Genomic DNA, 23,270 nt, shown 5'->3' on the forward strand with positions numbered 1-23,270 from the left:
AACGACGAAGCTTTCCTCTATCTTCGAGATAAATATAGTACTTCCATTGCTTTGCTGAAGAAGCTCAATGCAGAACATGAAGCATTCGCGAGGTACACTCTCCGGCAATATGAAAGACCCACTGGGAACGCGTGGCCGAGGGGGTGGATGGCGGGGGCGCTGCGAGCGCACCGGGCAATTACATCCTGCTTCGAGGGGAGGACGCTCACTCGGGCCCAGCTAAAGCGAAACGCCCTTATCAGATTGTGCTGAGCCCCGAGTAAGCGTCCTCCCTTCGAAGCAGAATGAAATTGCCCGGAGCGCTCGCAGCGCCCCCGCCAGCCACCGCCTCGGCCACGCGCTCCCAGTGGGTCTTTCATATTTCCGGAGACTATACAATATGGCACTCCCATTCAGTGCCTTAGTTCAGAGGATGTTCAGCGTAGCAGTCGACATCTTCAGTAACATTAACGCAAAATGTCGGACGAGACTTTCGAGAGTCAGCTGTTACTTAAAGCACTCAAGTTCATTGAATGGAACAGATTGCAACAATAAGAACTTGAATAACCCTTTTCCCTTTGTTTCTTAATTGACAGTAATGCTGAAAGTAACGCCGCGAAAGTAACGGATTACTTTTTGGGGTAACGGTCACTTACTTTTATGGGAGGGTAATTGTAATTGTAATAAATTACAACTTTGCATCAAGTAATTGTAAATGTAATTCCTTGCTATTTTTCAGTAACGTTCACAAGTCTGCACTCGTGGAGGAAATCGCATCAATGGTTGTTGCGGCGCGGCGCATCCGTGGCGCGCCGCAACACCTATTAGATAACAAGGGCGTAGTGCCCAATGAGTTGGCGTCATAAGAGAAGGCCAACGCTGGACAGAGATTGGAAACCATCATTGCGTCTAGGTTCGCTCAAACATAACTCGAAGTCGAGCGCTGGCGCAGGTCTCGTTTCCAATCTGTGTCCCGGGCTGGCCTTCTCTGATGACACCATCTCACTCAGCACTACACATTTGTTATCTAGGAGGTGTTGTGCTGCGCCTCCTCTTCTGTGTCTCAGCGCCAGCGGTGCGCGTGACTTTGACGAAATGGAAGGGCTCGATTTGGCGAAAACCCGGCAGCGTCTGTCAGTTTCCCAAAGTCGGGAGAGAGGGAAAAGGTGATGCGTGCAGACGTCAGCACTACGGACCAATGGGAACGGCTCTCGCGTCAGCCTGCCCCCCCCCCCCCCTCTCTCTTTCTGCGGCGCTGAAAAAGAAAAAGTCACCGGTGGGTTTTCGTCAAGACGTGCGTTCTAATACATACGCATTGAAACACCCTGTACACTACGTTCACCTTTAAGGTAAGACTACGGTGGAAGCTACGTGTCCGCCGGACCAGTCAGCCGTTTCCGTCTGATCACCTGATCCGGCTGTCCCCACGTAGGTGTTATAATGTTATTACAATACACGCTAGAGACTCAGGTGGCGCTATTGTGCTCCTGAGTTTTGAAGCAGACAACAACCAGTTTAAATGTAAGTTCCAACAATGCATTCCTATAGGAAAACGCAAATGTGTTTCCTCTTTGAGCTCGGTTCAAAAAGCAAATATTGCTTAGTTTTGTCAGAGAATAAACAGTTTGGGACGTTTTACAATCGAATGTACAAAAGTATGTGTCAGTTATATCGTGTTTCTTTAGAATTCATGGAGCCGAGAACTGCGCTAAAAATAGCCCAATACAACGTATAATAGTGTTCACGTTGCAGACTGCTATTATAGGGCACGTAATGACGCATATAGACAATGCTATGAAACACACAGTGTGATTCAGCTCGACAAAACACCAAAAAGATACTAGTATATGCCTAATCAAACAATCAAAACAGACGATAAGAACGAAGCATGGAGTTGTGGAACGAGGAAGGTACTGGGGGAATTAGGAAAAAAAATATGCATGAATAATCAAAAGAAAGAGTAACAGTGTTGTTGCACTGAACTAAATACAATTGTTCTTTTTGGATGAACTGATAGCTTGTATTGACAACATAGAACTGGGCCTCAATTTTTACAAACTTAAACATGGCTCAGTAATATAGCGCTGACTGGTGCTGACTAGGGTTCCTCCATGCGCGCGCCCTCTTGCAGGGTGATGTCAGCCTTTGAAGTGGCAAGTGCCGCCTCCGGAGCGGCGGCGCGGCCGCGGCGGCCATTACGTCACCCAGGATCGGGCTGCGTGCGTGTGGTGGCTCGTCGTTTCTTCACTTTTTGTTGGGCACATCCACCACCATGCCCGGGTGCTGCGTCCCACATTGCACAAACCATTCGAGAAACGGCTGGAGACTCTTTCACTTTCCAAGAGACCCGAAGAAAAGGCTCCAATGGACAGTGAAAATCAAGTGCGACAAGTGGCAGCCAACCAACACATCATCCATTTGCAGCGTAAGTACGGAAATCGTTTGGGCTCTCTTTATATGTGGGTGCCTCATTACTTGATGGAATCTAGGCTCGTCGCTGCAGTGTATTAACAATAAATTTGGGAACAGAACTTTATATGTTAGCCCGCAAAACAATTAAACTTTCTGTGGCAATTCCTGGCCATTTTCTTCTTTGTTTTGGGGCGCCGCCGGGTATTGTTTTTAACGCAGCTAGGCACTTTAATGTGGCCAATTGTTGTTACTGCGGCCTGAAACTTTATATAAAATCCTTTGCGAAAGGTTGCGGTATGGCTGGAATACTTGTTTTGATGAAACGATGCTTATTCAGCACCCACCTTAACAGACTTCGTAGACCGTGTGATAATCGGTGCAGTAGGTAAACTTTTTAGTAACCTATATTTTCAGTCCCAAAAAAGAAGAAAAAAAACACATAAGTACTGCTATAACTGCGGTTCACACCTGACCTCGCTCGCTGTAAACAGATTGCTTTGAAGTTGGCGCACCTGCAAACTGTAGCTAATTAAAATCTTCGGCATTGAAACAGGAGTCCAAGTTCTTGGCAGATGTTCTGCGTTTTCGTCAAAGAAGACCTTTTTTGTCGTTTTTATTTTAACCGTGTATTGCTTGCGCTGTTGCATGTTCTGAATATCACGAACCGACTAGCCTTTGAAGAAATAGCGCTGCCTATTTTTGTTTTAGAATTTTATTTTGATGAAACAAATCTAGAAATGTTTATTCATGTTTACAGGCTCACTTCGACGCCCACGCCTTCGAGCGAAACCGAGTGGATGGTTGGAGAAAGCTGAAACCAAATGCAGTCCCAACTGTATTTGTATTCAGGCGTAAGTACTTATCTCTGATATTTCTATCATTATAAAAACGTGTTTGTCAGGAAAGATACTTCAGTTGCAACTGATTAGGAATTATAACCAAAAGGGCCAAATTGTACTTCGTCATAACTTCTTCCGTGTTTTGTAAATCGGAATTATTTAATCCTAAGCCATTTTCCAAGCACCACATTTTTGTTTTCAACACTTTGCTTTTGTTATAGTTTTGAAACTCGGGGCACCATCTAAAGGTACTATATACCTTGTTGTTGATTTGCATGATAATATGCACATCTACGTTTCTACTTTCAGCTTGTCCAAAGGGAGAAAACCACCAAAGGAGAGAGCAGTCCCTGTGCCGTCATCCTTCAAAGAGACCGACAAGTCCACCCTGGGTTTGGACCCTTCCACAGCTGCAGAGGAAACACCTCTTGAGGCCACACAGGATGTTCCGGTTCTCGTGTCTTCTCCAAATGAAACGTCATGTTGTAGGCAGAACTACACATACCATGACGACGACGTTGTGCCAGTCTCGCCAAATGTTAGCAGTGCAGATTTAACAGAAGAGATTGTGGAATTGAAGAAGCGGCTTGCTGGCATGCAAAGTAAGTACACCGAACTCCAACAACATCATGCCACGGCAAAGAACACAATTCAAAGTCTTAAAAAGAAAGTTCAGAAACTTGAGAGTGAAGCGAGTAATGTTTTACAAAGTCTGAAATTTCCTAATGAATATCAAGTACGGGCTCTTTCCAGGAGCAACAACTTGGGAAACTCCTGATCTCCTGAAACAGTCAAGCGAGCCCTTAAAATTAAATTTGCTTGTGGAACCAGTGGATATGAAACTCTAAGAAAGTTGGGATATCCTTTCCCATCTAGCAGGACACTTGCACGTAGGCTTCAAAATTTGAAGTTCCTGCCTGGCATTCTCCACGAAGTTGTCAATATTATTAAATGCAAAGCAGAGACCATGGAAGATGTAGAAAAGGATTGCGTGCTGTTTTTAGACGAAATGGAAATAGCGACCGGTGTGGAGCTAGATCGTGCCGAAGACACGCTTCACGGGGGAATAACCCTTCCCCTGAAGCCCAAGGAGCTTGCTAATAAAGCCTTGGTATTTATGGTAGGCGGGCTGAACCAAAGATGGAAGCAGGTGGTAGTGTATGAATTCACTGGAAGAAACGTCGATGGTTCCTTGCTCAAAAGCCACGTGCTCAAGCTGGTTCAGCTGTGTAGCCAAATTACTCTTCGAGTGCGTGTAGTTACATCTGACATGGGCCCTGCTAATCAAGCTATGGGGCGGCCATTTGGGTTTTCAAGTCACAGACATTCTTTAACTGTGTGTTCCATACCGCATCCATGTATTGACGGCGAGGGGCTTTTTTGCATGCCGACCCAGCTCACATCTTGAAAAACCTCAGAGGTCAGCTGCTGAGCTCCACGGTATTCACCCTGAATGACGTCACAGTTGCTGAACACAACCTGCCTTCATCACAGGTAAAATTGGAGCACGTTCAAGCAGTCCTAGATTATGACTCGGAGAGAGAGCTGAAAGTAGCGTCAAACTTGTCAGAAGTGCACACAAGCACGGGCCACTTCACCGAAATGAAGGTTGGAGTTGCTGTTCAACTTTTCCGTGAAGCACCACCAGCTATCCGATTTCTCGTAAAAGAAGGGCTGGTCGAACCAGAGGCTGAAACTACAGCATGGTATATGGAACTGGTTTCTAGGTGGTATGCACTGATGTGTCTCGCCATCCAACCATGGCCTTAAAGGGGCACTGACACATCAAAATCATATTTTTTTATTATCCGAAGCGATTGAAAACGATGCCGGGACATTAACCTCGAAATTTGATATTTGAGAATTCAGTATTTGTGAAGAAAAAAACAATTTCCAAATGCCGAATTCGAAGTTCCCGCGCTATCCGCGCCGGTGCGTTGACGTCAAATATTGGGGAGTCCTGAGAGTCCCTTTTCTTTCACGACTGCCTGGTGTTGCCATGGCGACCCAAAGCGAGGAGGAAAGGAGCGAGCGCCCGGCGGACCGGTTTTGAGCGGTGTCGCCTGTTTTCTGTGGGAGGATACAAATCCAGGAGACGGCACCACAACGAACTTCCGATTTTTGGTATTTCAAAAACAAGGGCCGTAGCGCGTTCGCAATTGCGTTAAGAAAACATGTTTTAGGATTGCCGTTATTAAATGTTATAGAGATGCCGCCTTCAAAGCTTCTAAATTTCATGATTCTTGACGTCACGAATCAAAAGAAGCGAGGAGGCGAAGGCGGGAGAATCGTTTTAGACAATAAAAAAAAATACGACCTTTGGGGTGTCAGTGCCCCTTTAAGCCGCAGAAATATGGTCAAGTACTCTGAAGCGCTTGACAGACTGAACTTGGCAATGGAAACTGTGCGAACGATGAAGATGGGCGTCACATCACATTAGAAGCCGTCCTAAGCTGGCCTCCTTATATCAACGACAACTGTTCTCCGCCTCCAAAAAGTGCTTTTTTAAAATGAGGGATATGATTTTCTTCTCACAAGCAGGCTGCTGCAAGACTGCTTAGAGAACCTTTTCTCAGTTGTGCGGCTTATGAAGCCGGTTCCGAACGCGTATGACCTGAAGTTAGCTCTAAGACTCGTAAGTGTCAGCCAATTTTTGCAAACTCCTCAAATACCAGTTACGAACTTGATGACCGTGAATATCTTGTAGACCACCTTCTTTCCCATGGCAAGAAGCACTGTGTCGAGAATGAAATTGAAGAAATCGATGATTCGGAGATTTTGTTTCTTGAAGAGCTGTCATCAACAGATTGCCAGATTCTCTTTTATCTTGGGGGATTTATCTTGAAAGGAAGGCTGAAATCCGTGAAGTGCGCAGAATGCAAGGAGGGTCTCCTCGGAACTGCCACTAGTGAGTATGCTTCATTGACTGCACTGAAGGAGTATGTTTGCGATGGAGGGAATCTCATCTATCCAAGCGCCGGAGTTATAAAAACTCTGAAAGACTACGAGGAGCACTTCACGGCCATCAACTCGTGGTGCACAGACAAGATAATTGCAATGAAGTCGCCAGTTCGTTCACTTACGGCTTACCTAAGCAAAGTACACAGATCACGCCTGGAAGTCTGCACAGATCACAAGGAGGCTATATACTGCATGCTTACCGAAAGGTATGCGAGGTTGAGGTTACGAATCCACCTCCGACAGTTTCCAGCAGGTGGTTTCAACAGTTATGGAAGCAAAACTTGCGCCGGCGTCAATCTTTCGTAAAAGATCAACACTAAGCCAGGGTTATAGTTCCGAATTCTGCCAATCATCTTGTCTGCTTGCTAGCACTGCGTTTTCTTCTCTCTTAACTTAACTCGCTGTTGCTTGCGCCCGTTCCCGCTGAAACCTCACATGTAGATATCTAATTTTAAGTTTATTTTAACCGCAAAGTTGGCGATAGAATTGGTGTGTTTTTCGCTCGCAACATATCGCGTTGTTTAAATAAAATCTGTTCCACGTGATTCCAAGCAACAAATCGCATTGCTTCAATAAAATCTATTCCAAGCATTGTGCTTTGCTTTTGCCTGTAGCGAGTGTACCCATATTCTCACACTGCTTAAAAGCACATCTCGTAACAGCTTTACGTTTCACTGAAACAGTCACACGGGCTCAATTATACATATACAGTATAGTTCATTTGAGTCATTGTTTAAAATCTTCAAAGGATTAGAAATAATCAATAACAAAATAATCACTAATTCCTGTATGCCTACCTAATTTAATCTTGGAATCCTGGCATAGACAGGCATACAAAATATTTCCTTTGGGGTTTGAGCCTGACACCAAGCACTCATCGGACAGCTGTGCACGGCAGTATTTTTTATTCCAGAAGCAAACTGCACAAACCAATCTGCGGGCAAAATGCCCTGCATGAGCATTTTTGCTGAGAATGTGCGCAAATACATCTGCGCGAATACATACACCAACCTTTCACAATAAAAAATAAAAAAAAGATGTTGCTAATTCACAGATCCGCATCAAGGTACAAATGGTACCTTGAGCACTGAATGGGTTGAACGCATCGTTTAGATGCTATTTGTGGTTGCGTCAGCGGCCGCGTATATCAGTCCCAGCAGCCTTACGCTGGCAATACGAGGACGCATATAACTTGTGTCCTTAGCCAACACAGCGATTCGTTGTCTTCGTCAACATGACCTTTCTAGCCTAATGTTTGAAGGCTAAGGCCTGTCATGTTGCATATTAAAATATTTTTTATCATAGCGTGTAGCTCAAAAAAAAACTGAAGTGCAACTTGAGCACAAGTTACAGTGCGAACTTGCGAGTAGTTAAAGTATATCGAAGTTCCTTTACAAGCGACGCTGTGCATAACTTTTCGCAACCTTTCGGTTTTGTTTTTGCATTTGTAATAAACATTTCAGCAGCAACAACTTTACTTTTTGGTTTGAAATCCTTCAAACAAGCTTGTGAATGTGCGCTTCTTTGTGAATAGTGCCCCCGCCGCAAGCGGCGACACGCTCTACGCAAGCCGCCCGTCGGGGCGGGCGCCGTAATGGCGGCCGTCGTAGCAGACGACGCAGTTGTCCTCACCCTCCAGCGGAGCGCGCGCGCATTGAGGAACCCTAGTGCTGACGGACACACAGCGTCGTGAGGTGGCCGGTCATTGACACTGACGCCCAGCGTCAGTTTCTTCAGTTTCAACGACCGGCCACCTCATGGCACTGCGTGTCCGGCGAATGGGCGCCTGGTCGGCGCGGGCTAGCCAATGGGATCGCAGCGATGTAAAAGCTGCCGTTAACTGTGGACGCGCCCTAGCCAACGGGATCGAAGCGGTGTAGAAGAGCCGTTTGGCTCTTTCACTTTATGAGACCAGTTCAGGCTTTCGCATTAAAACACTATGAACTAAATATATTACACTTTAATCATCTGAATAGAGCTACATAATACCCGTTATGAGTAAAAAAACTACGCTTATTTCTAGTATTTCCTGGTGGAGAGAAAAAAAGAGCTCGATATACACCTAAGCACCTCTTATGAGTTGTGAGTACGAACGCAGGCAAACCGCTCGTTCACTCCCTTGTTTCGTCTGCTGCGTACTATTCGAGAGGAACCACAATGGGGGATAAACAGATGCTGAAGCCTGTGTCTGTGGTTGTATGTTTTGGTAGGGTTCGGTGTGTGCAGCGAAAACTCTTCCAAAGGATTGGCGGCGCGGCGTTCCTTTTCGTCCCCGGCGGCGCCGCCATCATACAATCGCTTCTCACCACAAACCCGCACATGCACGCGCCTATGCAATGCGTAGCCTCGCCGGCGTTAACCATCTGTACGCACAAGCGCTTGCATACCCAATAGGGCTGAAGAAGTTCTCCTGAGGGGTACTTTCCTGAACAATTTCTCGCAAACCACCGCAAAAGACGACGACATTGTTTTTGTTTTTTTTATGGTCGTGCGCAGCGAGAGTGGCAATTTAGAACTTTGCCCGTCTTTTGTCCATACTCGTCGCGATGTTTCCCTTCCTTTCCAACTGTGACACGCGGTTTTGCTTGCCCTTTTTCTTTTTCCGTCCTTTCCGCGCGTGTTTGGTCGCAGAAAAGGAAGATCGGGTGATGTTTCTTAAGAAGCCGCCTAGGCCTGCTGATTGGTCCACTAATAATAGCAACAAAAAATGCTTACAATATTTACTATTGGGTATCGTAACCAAATTATGTATAGCAGTTGCAAGCGAGCTACCATCCCGCGCAATTTGTGAGCTATTCATACTGGGCTAAAATAAGGCGCACCTGGCTCGTGAAAATTAGCTTCGGGCCGGGCGCGCCCGGCTACCGGAAATAGATAGTGGGCCGCGGGCAAGTCAGGGCCCAATAGACGGCGGTTTGTGGGGGTAAAAGCGCTAAAAACAACAGACAAGTAAGAGAAACGAACAACACAGAGCGCTACTTGCAACTGAAGTTTATTCTGAGGAAACAGACATATATATACACCGTGAAATGGTGACATGTACTATAGAAATACGATATCACCCATTCAGTGTTCGTCTTTCCGCTATCTACTTTACGAAAGATTTTAAAAACGCCACCTCAGAGCCAAACAGTTGAAGGACCGCTCTGGCACACGTTCCTTCGACGCACTCGGATATGAAAAAAGTTTTGGATATCTCCCTTGTCATATTGTTTTGGTTTCGGGGCAAAATTATGTTGTTGTCAAACTTCGGGACTGTTATGTTTATGCTGGGACGGATTAACAGGATGACATCGGATTGCTGGAATTACTGAAAGCACATGTTTTATATCCGGTCGGTTACATGATCGGGCGTAGTCCAACCCTTGACTAGGCTTGGGCCTTGTTTGGAGACACTGTAGCTGGCGCTAGGTGGCGCTAGTGACGTGCTAACTGATAATATACATAACACGTCCTTTTTTTAGCTTCTGAAATCAGCAACAATTAAAGAAATAAAGTCGTTCTCTAAAACGGCTTGGGAGCTTCACAGCACGTCCCGAACGAGTTTGGTGGTCCCCAGCTGAAGGTGGCTGGGATGCTGGTACACGGGACTGAACACACCCAGATGATGCCTGCGGAGGTGGCTCTGCGGTGCACTTCTTGAACTGTGGTCTCAGATGGTACCTGTTGCGCATGTAGACTACACCACTCGATGACTTGACAGTGTATGATCGATGAGGTCCCGTATTCAGAACTGTTGCTGAAGCCCATCTTCCATTCAGCCAAAACCAAACTGCGTCACCAGTCTTGAGTCGTTGTAGCAGAGCTGTGTGCTGGTCTCCATGACGATGCTGCTGGTTCTGGCGCCTCTGTAGCTGCTTTTGGTACTGGTTGTGTGGGTACCGCGGTCGTAGCAGTCGCGGGTGAACTGGCAGAAGTTTTCTCACCCTACGGTCCATCAGCATCTCCGCTGGCGATGCAAGGCCATTCATGGGGGATGAGCGGTAGTCTAGAAGCACTCCAAAGAGAACCTGACCGTCTTGTGCAGCCTTACGAAGGGATGCTTTGATTGTCTACACATCTCTCCACTTGCCCATTGGAGCGGGGGTAAAGTGGCGACGATGGTATGTGGCAGAGCCGTATATGTAGAGAGTTTGGTCAATGGGAGGCGCGGGCAGAGCCAGGGCGTGCGGCAGACTCGGAAAGAGGGCTTGGCATGCTCTCTTGACCAACCAGAAGCCGAAAAGAATCCCCTAGCGGTGGTAGCGAGAAACAGTTCTGAGCCGATCGATCATCGAAGGTCTATGTTCGTATATGATTTAAATAAGTGCGTAAGAGTGAAGTGTAGTAACTCTTTGTGGTTGAAAATAGGGTTCACGTGTTGTTTCATCATGATCATGCAGAAAGATGTGAGAAACGAATGCGCCGCTCAACTCTGTTTTGCGCGGACAGAGTGTGACCGCTCGGACGGCAGATTCCCGGCCCTCGGCGTTTGGCGTACAGATTATGTCGATCGTTCCGCTAGTCGCACTCTTCCACCATCATGTCTGATGAGCGTGATTAAAACATCACGTGTACCATATTTTCAGCCATCGAGAGTTACTCCAATGCAGTTATCAGGTTTGTTTTTCGCGACCACCGCCAGGGTATTATTTCCGGCTTCTGGTTGGTCACATTCGAATTTCTGAAGACGCCCTGGAACACGCCCAGCCCGCTTTCGGCCAATGGCGCCGCTTCATTTGTCTCCTATACTTCCCAACGAATGGCCAAACTCTCTACATTTACGGCTCTGGGTTGTGGCGGACGTCCCATTCCTTGTTGAAGGTCGTGAATTCCATAGAGTCCAATGGTGGACCCTGATCAGTGATGATATCTTCAGGTATCCCAAACCGAGCATAGGTCTCCTTCAGGGTGTTCACCAGGGCTGCTGCTGTGGTCGAGACCGTCTTCTTGAGTTGAGTGTACTTCGAATAGTAGTCAATGACCAACAAGTAGTTGGTTCCTCCAAGATGGAAAACGTCTATTCCCAGCTTCTGCCAACGTAGATTTGGCAGCTCTCGGTCAAGAAGGGGTTCATGAGGGTTGGTTTTTTGATGCTCTTGGCATGTGGTGCAGTTTTTCACCAACGCTTCAATCCCTGCATGCATGTTAGGCCAGTGCAGGTTATTATCCCTCGATGACCAAGATGAAGCTTCGTCAGTGCATCTGCTCTGCATGCAGCCGGCAGGACTAGGCGGTTGCCTCTGCACAGTAGACCGTCTGTGAAGTGTAGCTCCTCTTTGCAGTGCCAGAACCCCCGTGTCTCTGGACTCATGCCACTGGAGCGCTCGGGCCATCCATCTTTGATGTACTGAAGCACACGCTGAAGTGCAGTGTCCATGGCAGTCGCCTTCTTTATTTGTTAAAGTTTGCAAGGAGACGCTTGAACAACTAGGCAAGCTGAAGCTGCCGACGTCTCAATTTCAGCCATGTCCACCCTTTCTGTCATAAGCGGTGCTCTGGAAAGGGCGTCTGCTACGAGCAGCTGCTTGCCCGGAACGTACGTTAGATGTACATCATAATGCTGGAGCCTCAGGAGCAGGCGCAGCAGTCTTGGGGATATTCTATCGTACTACTTCGTTGAAAGTCCGATTTGTGGTTTATGATCGGTCTGCACAATGGCCTGGCGTCCATACACATAGTAGTGGAAGTGTTCCAAGGCGAAAACTACTGCCAAAAGCTCCTTCTCAATTTGTGCATATCGTAGCTGCGACTCAGACAATGTGGCTGATGCATCCGAGACTGGATGTTCGTTTTGCAGAAGGACCGCTTCCAATCCGTACGAGCTCGCATCTACGGTCAACACCGTTGTCTCTTTTGCATCGAAGAAACGCAGAACTGGTGCCGATACCAGCAAGCCCTTCACCTTGTAGCACTCTTGCATGTTCGCATCCCAGGTCCAAGCAGTGTCTTGCTTCAGAAGTTGTCGTAGTGGTTAGGTTCATGCGCCAAGTTGGGTACAAACTTTGTAAGGTACGTGACCATATCCAAGAACCGTAGCAACTCTTGCTTATTGGTGGGAGTGGGGAATGCAGCGATTGCATCCAGCTTGCGAAGCTCTGGAGCAATACCTTTCTCCGACAGTTCCTGTCTCACATAGAGCACTTTGGGAACCGCAAGCGGTAACTTTTGCCTGTTGAGCTTGAGGTTCACTTTGCGGGCTATTTCGAGCACTCGTCTGAGCTGGTTACAATGGTCCTCCGCGCTGCTTGCTGCGAGGAGAAGATCATCGAAGTAGGGATTAATGTCCTCTTCATTTTCGAACAGCTCGTCCATTGTGCGTTGAAACTCCTCCGGTGCACAGTTGAGACCAACGGCATAACCAAGAAACGGCATCTGCCATACGGTGTTGCAAAGGTGCACAATTTCGAGCTCTCTTCGTCTAGATGCAGGTGGTGGAAAGCATGCGAAACGTCGAGCGGGGTGAAGACCTTGGCAATCTATAGCCTGGCAAGGAGGGTCTTCTGTGTAGGGATCTGGTAGTGCGAACGCATGATGTCTTCATTCAGCTTCCGTGAGTCCAGACATAGTCGGATCGAGCCGTCTTGCTTTGTGACAATGACGATGGAACTGACGTAACTTGTGGGCTCAGTCACTTTTATGATCACCTTTTCATTTTCCATTCTCTTCAGTTCTGCTTTCACATTATCCTCCAATGCTTTGGGTATTTTCCTGCGTGCTGAGACACTTGGCTGAGCGTTTTCGCGCAGTACAATCTTGTCAAGACCAGGGAGTCTGCCGGTGCCTGTGAACGCATCAAAGTACTGGTCAATGATGCTTTGTGATACTTCTGGCAGGCTTACTGTTGCATGATTATTGCTGTCCCTTGAGCCTCGTACCATCACTGTGTTGACGCGAGGCACTCGCTGAACTAAGTTGCACTGTTCGCACGCTCCGAGCCCCAGAATGGGCACATCTCTATCAAGGTCGACAACAATGAACTTCAGGCTTCCTGTACGTTGGTAACGTTAGCAGTGCAACCCAACTCACATTCTCCAATGACAGGCAGTTGTTCTCCAGAGTAGGTAGAAACTCTTCTCCTCGTCCGACGCACAATTATTCGTGGTTCTCACTGGCGAAGTTCACCTTTCGAGATGACATTCACTTGTGCTCCTGTGTCGAACTTTACAAAAGTCTTGTGACCATCCAAGTAGACTTTCTCTGTCCATGCGTCACTGTCGTCGTCTAGGTTGTCCATGGAGAGTACATCCAGGTTGATGGTTTCGTCGTCAGCCTCAAGCAGTGCTTGCACTTGTCTCCTTTGCGGCTGCCTCTTTGGCTGGTTGCACACTGTTGCGAAGTGGTTCTTCTTCTTGCTGTGAAGCATGGTTTTCCATAGGCTGGACAGTTCTGAGCACGATGACGCGATCCGCATCTCGAGCATGCCGGCTGAGTAGTGTGTTCATGTCCGTCACGTGAGCGCTGTGCCGACTTCATGAAACTGGTCTTGGCGGTGTTGGTTCGGTCGTGTCGCATGGCGTGAACTACCTCTTCGTTCTGTTTCATGGCCTCTGAGTGGGTTTTTGAAAATTCAGCCGCCTTGCACCGGTCGATGACTGCCTTGAGGGAAATGTCTCCCTCCCGCAGAAGACGTTCCCGGAGAACGTTGTCCCGAATTCCCTGGATCAACCGGTCCTTTACAATGCGGTCTTGGGCTGTCCCAAACGCACATTCCTGCACCCTGAGCTTCACTTCCGCGCCGAATTGGTCAAACGACTGACCTGCCTTCTGTTGGAGGTTGTTCAACATGTGCGATGCGTGCGTGAGATTCTTGCACGGCCGGAAATGCTCGTCGAACGCCTCTAGGACATCTGCAACTGTCCTTTCGCAGCCATCTGCCAGTGGCGGGAACGTCAGGGTGCGGTAAATCTCGTTGATCTCAGTTCCCCCGACGTGCAAGAACAACGACGTTCTCGTTTCTTCATCCTCGGTGTGATACTTGCACGCTCGTTCAAATATGGTGAAACCTCGTCGCCAATGTGCCCATGCCTCCGCCGGGTTGGTCGTCGCCGAAAATGGAGCAATCTGTTGTAGGAATGCGGCCATGGTTTCGCTAGCCGTCTTCTGACACCACATTATGTTTATGCTGGGACGGATTAACAGGATGACATCAGATTGCTGGGATTACTGAGAGCACACGTTTTATGTCCGGTCGGTTACATGATCGGGCGTAGTCCAACCCTTGACTAGGCTTGGCCCTGGCTTGGAGACTTTGTAGCTGGCGCTAGGTTGCGCTAGTGACTTGCTAACTGACAATATAGATAACAGGGACTCACCCACAACCGTCACAGTGCACGGCCTGATCTCCCGAGGGTGACGATCGAACTGACAGTGCATGCTCCCTGAGCCTATCATTTATACAACGTCCCGATTGGCCTATATATACCTTGCCACATGATAAATGAATCTTGTAAACCACGGCCTCGCTACACTCCACACACCTGGTCTTATGTTTCTTCTGACAGACACCGACGTGTGTCTCCCCTCGTGCCACTTTTCCACACAATCTGCCCAGCTTCTGAGAGTAATACGGGAACCCCATGTTTGTGCCCCACTTTCTTTATAGTGTGGCTCAATTTATCAACATAATGTATTACAACTGGCCCACGCCTTGGCTTCTCTCCTACATCACCACATCCTCCCCGAAGTTTTATCAGGACCTCTGCCACCCCCACAAGAGGCGTAGGTGGAAAGCCTCCTTCCTCTAGCTTCAATACCTGCAAACTAAAGTTGTCTTCTATTTTATGCAGGCAAGACTTCGTTAAGTCGTGTTTCGGAAAACAGGCGTATGACTGGTCTAACGAGGACGTAGCTTCCATCACAGTCTCATCTTAGGGGTGAAGGGAGTATAGTTTTTCATCGCTAAAACAACCCGCTTTTAGTTTCAGGTATAAAAAATAAGAAACAGCGTTGTTTAACTTCGACGAAACAGTAAAATAATCTTGCTTTACGTGCAAATAGTTGTGTTTATACGACTAAACATGGAATATCGTCTATTAGCCAAATACATCAGAATCGAAAGGTTCTCCGGTATCTCACCTAAAATACCGTGATTGGAAAAACTTTGCATCTCAGTATGAAAGCCAAATTGTAGTGGTGCTCTTAAAATAAGAAATTAAATGATGCGCATAAAATCACGAAATAGGCTCGTGGTTATTTATATCATGAAATATAATTTACCAAATACATTTTACAATATGACGGGTGGGGCGTACGGACAAAGATATTAAACACGCCTTGCAAGAGTCGAATTCCAAACGTACATACCTGTTCACAAAAAAATTTTTGTAAATATTTTTAGTACGCAATCTTTAGGTATAGAAGTATTCAAAATAAAGCGAAATCGGAGGCCGTGAATATTGTCACGGGTGGTGATAAAAAAACAATAAATAAACAGGAAGAAATAAACGTTTAATGTGGCGAACTTGTGCCAAAAATAAAAGGGTACAAAAGATAATAACAGAGCGTCGCGGGCGTCGAAGTCGGCGTAGCAGCAGAGTCGAACGCTTGGGCGAAAGTGACTGCAGATCAGCACGCGGAGTCCCATATGTACCCGCGTTGGGTTCTGGAACAATCGGCCTAGATTGTTCGGCGACTGGAACATTCGGAACTCGATCAAACGAGAATGTCCTCGAACACACGAGAACGCGATGTTGAAAGAACGAATAAAAGAGCACTCCACTGACGGGAATCGAACCCGGACTTTCCGCGCGACAGTCAAGCACAGTAACCACATGGCCACGCACGCGGTCGCTCGCCGACGAGCATGGCATTATTTCCACCTTTAAAAAGGCATCGTCTCGATGCCACGTAAAAGGCAACAAAACAGAGCGAAACAAACAGAAGAATGGGAACATACGGAGGCTCGCGAAACATAATCCAATCAAGCGGTGCACAAGATCACAGCTCGCAGTCTTATCGCGCGTAGTACGGCTTGAGGCGCACGACGTGGACGACTTCCAGTCGTGGAGCGTGGCGCGATGAAGTTCCGTGTTCCGTCGGGCATCACCTCTTAGTTCAGATCCCCGAGTCAACGAAGTACTTTGTAGGGCCCGAAGTAGCGCTTTAGGAGTTTCTTACTGAGACCACGGCGGCGGATCGGTGTCCACACCCACACCCTGTTTCCGGGCTGGAAGTGGACGTCCCGACGACGAAGGTTGTAGCGGCCAGTGTCGGCACGTTGTTGGGCTATATTACGGTGTCTGGCGAGCTGGCGGAGTTATTCTGCCTGTTGGGCAACCACCTGAGCGTCGTCGCTTCCGGCGACATCTGGTTCGTGGGGTAACATCGCGTCCAACAGTGTCGATACTTTGCGACCATGAACCAGTGGGAATGGTGTCACCCCGGTGGTCTCTTGCAAGGCCGTCTTGTAGGCAAATGTGACGTACGGCAACACCTCGTCCCATGTCTTGTGCTCTACGTCGACGTACATGGAGATCATGTCGGCGATGGTCTTGCTGAGTCTCTCCGTCATCCCATTGGTCTGCGGGTGGTACGCCGTTGTGCGCCGTTGGCCGGTGTGGCTGAGACGAGGGATTTCTTGCGTCAGCTGGGCTATGAACGATGATCCACGGTCTGAGATCAAAACTTCGGGAGCGCCGTGCCGGAGGGCGATGGACTCGATAAAGAACTTGGCGACTTCCACAGCAGTCCCTGCAGGAAGGGCTTTCGTTTCGGCGTACCGTGTGAGATAATCTGTGGCAACAATAATTCATCTGTTTCCTTGCGTCGATGGTGGAAAAGGACCAAATAGATCCATTCCGATCTGCTGGAACGGCACGGTCGGGGGAGCGGTCGGATGCAGGAGACCCTCCGGCTTCGTCGGCGGTTTCTTTCGTCGCTGGCACTCGTAGCAGGACCATGTGTAGAAGTGAACGGTCTTCGGCAGCTTGGGCCAGTAATACCTTTCACGAATTCGGGCCAGCGTTCGGTTGTAACCAATGTGTCTGGACGTCGGGTCGTCGTGGCAGGCTTGGCAGATCTCCGCTCTAAGGTCGGTAGGAATTACCAGCAGCGATGGTGTGCTGTTGTCTCCGAAGTTCTCCTTGTAAAGTACACCTTGTCGGAGGACGAAAGTCGGCAGGGCTCTCGAGAAGACACGGGGGACAGTACCCCCTCGTCCTTCGAGGTGCTTGATTAACGCGCGCAACTCAGGATCGTCTCTTTGACGTCGTGCCATGTCGTCGGTGTTCACTGCGCCTAGGAAGCACTCGTCGTCATCGTCGTTGCTGCTGCCGGAAGGTGTTTCGACGGGGGCTCTGGACAGGCAGTCGGCGTCGCTGTGCTTGCGGCCTGACTTGTAGCCCACAGTCATGTTGAACTCTGGTAGTCGTAGACTCCATCGAGCGAGGCGTTCTGACGGGTCCTTGAGATTCGCAAGCCAGCAGAGCGAGAGGTGGTCCGTGACTACACGGAACGGGCTCCCGTACAAATACGGACGAAACTTCGAGATTGCCAAGACGACCGCAAGGCATTCTTTCTCAGTCCTGGAGTAATTTTTCTCCGCCTTGGACAGTGTCCGACTTGCGGAGGCGATATCTCGCTCTGTGCCTTCTTGCACTTGAACCAGTACCGCGCCAAGTCCAGCGTTACTTGCGTCCGTGTGAATTTCGGTTTCCGCATCTTGATCGAAATGTCCTAGAACAGGAGGAGTCTGCAGTCGTCGCTTCAGCTCGTCGAATGCTTGCTGCTGCTCTTCGGCCCATCCGAACTTCTCGGCGTCCTTTGTGAGGTTTGTGAGCGGTGCGTAAATCCCTGCAAAAACCCGGATGAAGCGCCGATAGTAGGCATATACCCTAAGAAACCTTCGCACGGCCTTCTTGTCTGTCGGTGCTGGAAATACTGCGACGGCGCGAGTCTTCTCTGGGTCGGGGAGAACGCCTTTGTTACTAACCACGTGACCTAGGAATTTCAGTTCGTCATAGGCGAACCGACACTTTGACGGCTTCAGGGTGAGTCCGGCGGTCCGTATGGCTTGGAGAACTGCTCGGAGTCGTCGCAAGTTTCAAGTTTCAAGTTTCTTTATTCCTCTTCATACAAGAAGAGAGGGAGGAGGGAAAAAAGCAGTACAAAACTGCTTGACAGTGCCCTCTCCTCCCCCAACAGCAGCAGCAGAAGAGGCACTCAAAACAAAAACAAAAAAAAAAGCATGAAAAAACGGAAACATGGTATACTCCAGATGATAGTGTTGAAATTTTAAGTAACTATGAAAACTATAGTTTATGTCGAAATTCCAAAAGAGGAGGGGGAGTTTCTGTGTACGTAAAAAATACCCTGCACTGCAGTATTATAGATGAATTTTCGGTAATTACCCAGGATTACCCAGGATTTCGGTAATTACCCAGATACACTACGACGTCATCGAGGTAGACGAGACAGCTCTGCCACTTCAGTCCTGCCAGTACGGTGTCCATGATACGCTGGAAAGTTGCTGAAGCCGTGCACAGTCCGAAGGGCATCACCTTGAACTCGTACAGCCCATCTGGCGTGACGAAAGCTGTCTTCTCTCAGTCCCGTTCGTCGACTTCGATCTGCCAGTAGCCGCTCTTCAGGTCCATGGATGAAAAGTATCGGGAGTGGCTCAGCCGGTCTAACGTGTCGTCGATGCGGGGGAGTGGATAGACGTCTTTCTTTGTCACTGCGTTCAGCTGCCGGTAGTCCACGCAGAACCTAAGCGTTCCGTCCTTCGTCTTAACCAGTACAACTGGGGAGGCCCACGGACTGCTTGAAGGTTGGATTATGTCGTAGTTCAGCATCTCTTGCACTTGCTCCTGGATCACCTCCCTTTCTTTAACGGAGACTCTGTACGGCGATCGATGCACAGGGCGCGCGTCGTCCTCGGTAACGATGCGGTGTTTCGCAACGGCGGTTTGGCGCACCCTCGGCGACGTCGCGAAGCAGTCACTGTATTCGGCGAGGAGATCACTTAGCTGCCGTCGTTTCGGGCCTGGAAGCTTGGGGTCAATGTCGAGCTGCGCTGGTGGCATGATGTGTTGCTGAGGTGGGAATGATTCTTCAGCAATCGCCTCGATTTCGGCGGAGTTCCGAATTTCCTCGACGTGGCCTACAGCGGCACCTTTCGTGAGGTGTTGCGCTTCTTATCGAAAGTTCGTCACGAAGACCACGGTGCGCCCATCCTGAAGTTCAGCCACTTCTCTTGTGACGCCTATTCCTCTTCCTAGGAGTAAATGAAGGTTGCCTTCAAGAATAACTTCGCCGCAGGTAGCTGCATCCGCCACTACGGGTACGACAACACTTGTTCGCGGCGGCAGGTTCACGTGGTCGCCAGCGACTCGGACGAGGGCTGACGCTGTTTGAGGTTTCTCTAAAGACGAAACAGGCTTGCGCAGCGTCAATCTGTTCTCACCAAGGTCGATGACGGCGCCGTATTCACACAGAAAATTCATTCCGAGAATAACGTCCCTCGAACAGTCTTCCAGAACGACGAACTTCACAGGGCGCGTCACACCGCGGATCTCGACGCGAGCAGTGCATCTCCCGATTGGTTTGATTAGGTGTCCGCCAGCGGTTCTTATTCGTGGTCCATCCGACGGCGTCGTGACTTTTCGAAGGCGGCGGGAGAGCCTCCCACTGAAGACTGAGTAGTCTGCTCCGGTGTCCACGAGTGCTGATGCGTCGTGGCCGTCGATGACGACGTTTAGGGTATTGGACACCACTGCAGGGCCGTTGTTTTGGTCTCTGGTAGCGTTCGAGAGGGGGCCCCCCGACGTTCGCGGAGGATCTTGGCGTCGGTCATCTTCGGCAACTCCACCTCCAGGGGTTGCCGCGCCTAGTTTCCCCGTTCGAGGAGCGAGGGGGAACAGGATTTCACGTCGTGGTCGGTGCATCGCCGAAGCTGGATTTTGCGGTGACGGCGACCGGAAATCTCGGCGGGACGCAGGCTCGGGGGACAAAGGTCGTCGCAGGTACCCGTCGATCTCAGTAGGGCGTTTACCATGACGGGGGCGCGGGTCGTTCGGGTGAAACCCGCGTAGCCCGAGTCGTCGGTATGGGCATCGGCGGTAGGTATGGTCCGCTTCCCTGCAATGGAAGGACAGAGGGCGTCGGTCGGGCGTTCGCCGCACGTCGGTCTTGCGGGGTGCGCGAGGCTCCGGGCAGGCGTACTGGACCTGGTCGTCGTGGCGTCGGTCGTGCTGCGGCGCCGGAGACTGACGTCGGGGCGGCGCGGCATAGGTGCGACGAGGAGGCGGTGGCCGTCGGGCCACTGCGGCGTAACTCAACGTCGGTGGTTCCGGAGCGGTGCTGACGAGAACCTCAGGCTGCAGCGCTTGCTGCACTTCTTCCCTGACAATCTCGGCAATTGAGCGCGAAGCTGGGCTTGCGGCGGCAGGTAGAAGCTTTTTGATCTCCTCCCAGACGACGTCCCGGAATATCTCGCGGATGTCCGTGGTGTTGCAGCCGGAAGGCGAAAAGGAACCGACGACGGGAACTCGGCGATAGTGGGCGGCTCGTGCTTGAAGGGCACGTTCGATGTTGGTGGCCTCCGCTATGAAGCCTTCGACTGTGGTAGGCGGGCTCCGCACAAGACCATCGAAAATGTTTTCCTTCACGCCGCGCATCAAGACTCTGAGCTTCTTCGCTTCGGATGCTTCAGGATCGGCGCGGTTGCTCAGTCGTAGGACATTTTCCACGAACCTAACGACGCTCTCGTTAGGGCCTTGGATCCTCGCTTGAAGAAGCTCTCCCGCGCGTTCTTTTCGTTGTTGGTTCGTGAATGTTCTTCGCAACTCAGCCTTGAGTTGCTCCCAGGAAGTGATCGATGCTTCGTGGTTCTCGAACCGGTTCCGGGCGGTTGCTTCCAAAGCGAAGTAAGCGTTCTGCGGACACTGTTCCGGTGTCCGCCTGTTATGACGGGCCACTCGTTCATACTGTTGGGCCCAGTTGTCGATGTCTTCGTGGCTTTCGCCGTGGAAGGGAGCCGGTGTCCGAGGAGCGGCGGGTAGGTAGACGACGGCAGGAGCGGCGGGGGTCTGCGACTGGCTGGCCATCGTCATCTTCTTCGGCTTGGGCTTGTCCAGCAGCAAACATTACTCAGGATCCTCTCCCTTGGTGCGGCGGCTGTCCAAGTTTCAGGTTCTGCGCTGAGTGGTCTTTTCACCGAGCCGGGAATCGGACTTGCTCTGCGGGCCCTGGGACGGGAACGCTGCACGGGCATGCCGTACCCCGCACCTCCACCAAAATGTTACGGGTGGTGACCAAAAAAACAATTAATAAAGAGGAAGAAATAAACGTTAAATGTGGCGAACTTGTGCCAAAAATAAATCGGTACAAAAGATAATAACAGAGCGTCGCGGGCGTCGCAGTCGGCGTAGCAGTAGAGAAGAACGCTGGGGCGAAACTGACTGCAGATTAGCACGCGGAGTCCCACATGTACGCGCGTTGGGTTCTGGAACAATCGGCCTAGATTGTTCGGCGACTGGAACATTCGAAACTCGATCATACGAGAATGTTCTCGAACACACGAGAACGCAATGTTGAAAGAACAAATAAAGGAGCATTCCACTGACTGGAATCGAAGCCAGACTTTCCGCGCGACAGTCAAGCATGGTAACCATTCGGCCACGCAAGCGGTCGCTCACCGACGAGCGTGGCAATATTTATGTCTTATACAAACCTGTTTGTCGTCTGCACGCTGGTTTCGGAGCTCGCTCGCGGGTGATTTGCTAAGCGCTAAAACTCTAAAAGGTAATGGCAGGGTATGGCGAAGAGCAAGACAATCGCGGCAATTATGCAATTATGCCTTATTCAGATGTTCATTTCTCGGCAGCGGCGTACAATTACCATTTTCCCCGGGGAGGGGGGGGGGGGGGGGGGGGGCAGGTTGAGATGTTCTCCGCGGGCGAGGAGGGGGGGTGGTTTTCCGCGCAAGCGGAAAAGTACCGCCCCCCCCCCCCCCCTTCCCGCCTTCCGGAATCATGCTGGGATTAAATTTTTCATGTATTTGTCAATAAAGGCAACGTGGAATGCCCTCCCCGTAATCTACGCCTATGCTTTCCGGCAAAGTATTTGCCGTATCTTTGGCAAGGGCGTTCGCGTGTTGAAAGGCTGTGCGTTTAACAGTTTTGCAGAGGCACTCGTTCATTCTTGCATTAGATATCTTTAATTTTGTGTTTGGTGAACAAGAACACATAAAAAACAATAAGTGATCGCTGATTTCACACCGTAGTAATCCACTCTATGGCAGTCGTGGTGCGGCAGTTGTGGCACTTGGGGCTGAACTTGAACCCAACCGAAATATTTGAACCGTAACCTGAGCTGAACCACAAAGAGTTTCCGGCTCGGTACAACAAAATGAACATCTTCTGTTGTTTTCCCGCAGACCACTGCTGAGCTAATGGGAAAGCAGCCTTTCAGAGTGGGATGTTACACACGATTTCTTAATAAAGCCGTGACTCTTTACGTATATATATAATAGGCAGAAATATTTTGATTATAATTTTTTTTTTTAATTTCTAGGTTTAAGTAGAATAATTGACTACGACCTAAAATATTTGTATGGACTGCTCTAGGTTTGTTTTTCTTTATCGGAACACTTTGTTTTGGGATTACCTTTATACGGCTTCATATCAGTTCGAACGCACGGTCAATATATTATATTAAAGGCTGTGACTACAGTTCCATCCGACGGCACTCCACTCGCGCCTACAAGTGCCGTCCGAAAGAGAGTCGAATGACGCGTGTATTACTGGGGAGCTCGTTAAAACACACCCCCGCCTGCGTTCACGACGCTTCGCGGCGACAGTATGCGGCTGCTAATTACAAAACTTAATCCATGTGGCCCCGTCGTACACGACGCTTCGCGGCGTCTAGCCGGAAACCCAAGCCCTGCTGTCCCCCATGCACATCCGGAAAGGAAGTCCCCATACCAAAAAACAATAACATAAGTGTCCTTTTTTTTTTTTCAGTGTTAATCGTAATAAAGAAATGTCGCAAGTATTGCCAGATGCCTCGAGAAAACAGAAGCGTTCGAAAAGGAAGTAAGCCCGCACTTACGACTGAATCCGGGACGACTTGAGCACGAGGCAGACATCTTTACCACTA

At 49.4% G+C, this 23,270-nt stretch overlaps 2 pseudogenes; both read left to right on the forward strand.

Annotated features, from left to right (window-relative positions):
- The first annotated feature begins 3,513 nt into the window (after window positions 1-3,513).
- LOC121047974 lies at window positions 3,514-4,638 on the forward strand (annotated as a pseudogene).
- Window positions 4,639-5,733: 1,095 nt separating this feature from the next.
- LOC115322161 lies at window positions 5,734-6,497 on the forward strand (annotated as a pseudogene).
- The last annotated feature ends 16,773 nt before the right edge of the window (window positions 6,498-23,270 follow it).

This window comes from Ixodes scapularis, unplaced genomic scaffold (genome assembly GCF_016920785.2).
Source record: "Ixodes scapularis isolate PalLabHiFi unplaced genomic scaffold, ASM1692078v2 PGA_scaffold46__3_contigs__length_2488377, whole genome shotgun sequence".
NCBI classification, from domain to species: domain Eukaryota; kingdom Metazoa; phylum Arthropoda; class Arachnida; order Ixodida; family Ixodidae; genus Ixodes; species Ixodes scapularis.